The 3,481-nt window shown below is 41.1% G+C and overlaps 1 long non-coding RNA gene across 1 annotated transcript; it reads left to right on the top strand.

Annotated features, from left to right (window-relative positions):
• The first annotated feature begins 1,399 nt into the window (after positions 1-1,399).
• LOC127922145 (uncharacterized) lies at positions 1,400-1,934 on the top strand. Its single transcript, XR_008110469.1, has 3 exons — positions 1,400-1,528; positions 1,730-1,780; positions 1,831-1,934. It is a non-coding gene; the product is annotated as an uncharacterized LOC127922145 (long non-coding RNA).
• The last annotated feature ends 1,547 nt before the right edge of the window (positions 1,935-3,481 follow it).

Here is a 3,481-nt window from a genome sequence, read left to right as displayed (position 1 = left end):
CACATTATGTCATATATCTCACATTATGTCATATCTCACATTATGTCATATTATGAGACATTATGTCACATTATGTCATATTATGAGACATTATGTCACATTATGTCATATATCTCACATTATGTCATATATCTCACATTATGTCATATCTCACATTATGTCATATTATAAGACATTATGTCACATTTTGTCATATTATGAGATATGTCACATTGTCATATATCTCACATTGTCATATATCTCACATTATGTCATATCTCACATTGTCATATTATGAGACATTATGTCACATTTTGTCATATTATGAGACATTATGTCACATTATGTCATATCTCACATTATGTCACATTATATCATATTATGAGACATTATGTCACATTATGTCATATATCTCACATTATGTAATATATCTCTACATTATGTCATATATCTCACATTATGTCATATATCTCACATTATGTCACCGTGATATGAGGAGAAGGCTGCTTTGGGATGTGTCACGCAATGGAACGTAATATCCATGAAAGATGAATTACTTACAACTGTCTGAGTTGAAAGGTCAACTACGGGAAGTGGGTCTAGTCAGTGGAACTGTCTGAGTTGAAAGGTCAACTACGGGTAGTGGGTCTAGTCAGTGGAACTGTCTGAGTTGAAAGGTGAACTACGGGTAGTGGGTCTAGTCAGTGGAACTGTCTGAGTTGAAAGGTTAACTACGGGTAATGGGTCTAGTCAGTTTAACTGTCTGAGTTGAAAGGTCAACTACTGGAAGTGGGTCTAGTCAGTGGAACTGTCTGAGTTGAAAGGTCAACTACGGGTAGTGGGTCTAGTCAGTGGAACTGTCTGAGTTGAAAGGTGAATTACGGGTAGTGGGTCTAGTCAGTGGAACTGTCTGAGTTGAAAGGTCAACTACGGGTAGTGGGTCTAGTCAGTGGAACTGTCTGAGTTGAAAGGTCAACTACGGGTAGTGGGTCTGAGTCAGTGGAACTGTCTGAGTTGAAAGGTGAACTACGGGTAGTGGGTCTAGTCAGTGGAACTGTCTGAGTTGAAAGGTGAATTACGGGAAGTGGGTCTAGTCAGTGGAACTGTCTGAGTTGAAAGGTGAACTACGGGTAGTGGGTCTAGTCAGTGGAACTGTCTGAGTTGAAAGGTCAACTACGGGTAGTGGGTCTAGTCAGTGGAACTGTCTGAGTTGAAAGGTCAACTACGGGTAGTGGGTCTAGTCAGTGGAACTGTCTGAGTTGAAAGGTCAACTACGGGTAGTGGGTCTAGTCAGTGGAACTGTCTGAGTTGAAAGGTCAGCTACGAGTAGTGGGTCTAGTCAGTGGAACTGTCTGAGTTGAAAGGTCAACTACGGGTAGTGGTTGCTCTATGCCAGGTATCATGTATATAATCTGTCATTGATAACCCACCGGTTGCCCCATACCAGGTATCGTGTGTAATGTCTGTCATTGATAACCCACCGGTTGCCCCATACCAGGTATCGTGTGTAATGTCTGTCATTGATAACCCACCGGTTGCCCCATACCAGGTATCGTGTGTAATGTCTGTCATTGATAACCCACCAGTTGCCCCATACCAGGTATCGTGTGTAATGTCTGTCATTGATAACCCACGGTTGCCCCATACCAGGTATCGTGTGTAATGTCTGTCATTGATAACCCACCGGTTGCCCCATACCAGGTATCGTGTGTAAAGTCTGTCATTGATAACCACGGTTGCCCCATACCAGGTATCGTGTGTAATGTCTGTCATTGATAACCCACCGGTTGCCCCATACCAGGTATCGTGTGTAATGTCTGTCATTGATAACCCACGGTTGCCCCATACCAGGTATCGTGTGTAATGTCTGTCATTGATAACCCACCGGTTGCCCCATACCAGGTATCGTGTGTAATGTCTGTCATTGATAACCCACCGGTTGCCCCATACCAGGTATCGTGTGTAAGGTCTGTTTATTGATGAATGTTTTTTACTTTCTTTCTTCAACACAGACAACACATACGTGTCAAACTCTGAAAACGAGGATGAAGTTCTAGTAACCAGAGACCCGATCCCCGTCATCTTCCACAGAATCTCAACGGGTACATTTATGTCAGATCGTCCGTGTTGCATTGTCAAATATAGACTGATCTCTTTGAATCTGCATAAATACTTTGAAAGAGGAACATTTCTGAAATATTTTCTGACTGTACAGGTAAACTAGTGTTTTGTCAAAGTTATTATAATCTGCATAAACACTTAGAACACAGAAACGTTTTTAATTGTTTTCTTATCGTCTTATCGTCTTCAATACCCTGGTACTTGCCTACCGGAGCAGCAAGGGGAACTGCCTCTCCTCTACCTTCAGGCTATTCCCAAACCCAACACCTTAACCTGACACCCCAGCACTCTGTTCTGACACTTCTGGTGTCTTGGCCCTCCCGATGGGAAGGCAGCTATTGCTTACCACAGTCAAAGCTCTTCTCTGTCCTGGCGCACCAATGGTGGAACCAAGTTTCCCCTAACAGGCAAACGTCTTCCGAAAACCTCTGAAACCCAGCCCCTTTAAATAAACCCCATTAAAAACCTCTGAAACCCCACCTCTTTAAATAAACCCCATAAAAACCTCTGAAACCCTACCTCTTTAAATAAATCCTATTAAAAACCTCTGAAACCCAACCCTTTAAAATAAACCCCAGTAAAGACCTCTGAGACCCTACCTCTTTAAATAAATCCTATTAAAAGCCTCTGAGACCCAACCCCTTTAAATAAACCCCTATAAAAGCCTATGAGAGCCCAACCTCTTTAAATAAGTCCCATTAAAGACCTCTGAAGCCCTACCTCTTTAAATAAATCCTATTAAAGAGCCTCTGAGACCCAACCCCTTTAAATAAGCCCCATAAAAACCTATGAAACCCAACCTCTTTAAATAAGTCCCATTAAAACCTCTGAAACCCTACCTCTTTAAATAAATCCTATTAAAAACCTCTGAGAACCCAGCCCCTTTAAATAAGCCCATAAAAACCTCTGAGACCCTACCTCTTTAAATAAATCCTATTAAAAGCCTCTGAGACCCAGCCCCTTTAAATAAAGCCCCCATAAAAACCTATGAGACCCAACCTCTTTAAATAAATCCCATTAAAGCCTCTGAAACCCTACCTCTTTAAATAAAATCCTATTAAAAACCTCTGAAGCCCAACCCCTTTAAATGAAACCCCATAAAAACCTATGAGACCCAGCTCTCTTTAAATGAAATCCCATTAAAACCTCCTGAAACCCTACCTCTTTAAATAGAATCCTATTAAAAACCTCTGAAACCCAAGCCCCTTTAAATAAACACCATAAAGACCTATGAAACCCTACCTCTAAATAAATCCCATTAAAACCTCTGAAACCCTACCTCTTTAAATAAATCCTATTAAAAACCTCTGAGACTGACCCCTTAAATAAACCCCATTAAAACCTCTGAAACCCTACACTCTTTAAATAAATCCCATTAAAA

The sequence above is a fragment of the Oncorhynchus keta genome, unplaced genomic scaffold (genome assembly GCF_023373465.1).
Source record: "Oncorhynchus keta strain PuntledgeMale-10-30-2019 unplaced genomic scaffold, Oket_V2 Un_contig_24701_pilon_pilon, whole genome shotgun sequence".
In the NCBI taxonomy this organism is placed as follows: domain Eukaryota; kingdom Metazoa; phylum Chordata; class Actinopteri; order Salmoniformes; family Salmonidae; genus Oncorhynchus; species Oncorhynchus keta.
The sequence above is the reverse complement of the archived record's forward strand: the minus strand, read 5'-3'. Positions and strand labels throughout refer to the sequence as shown.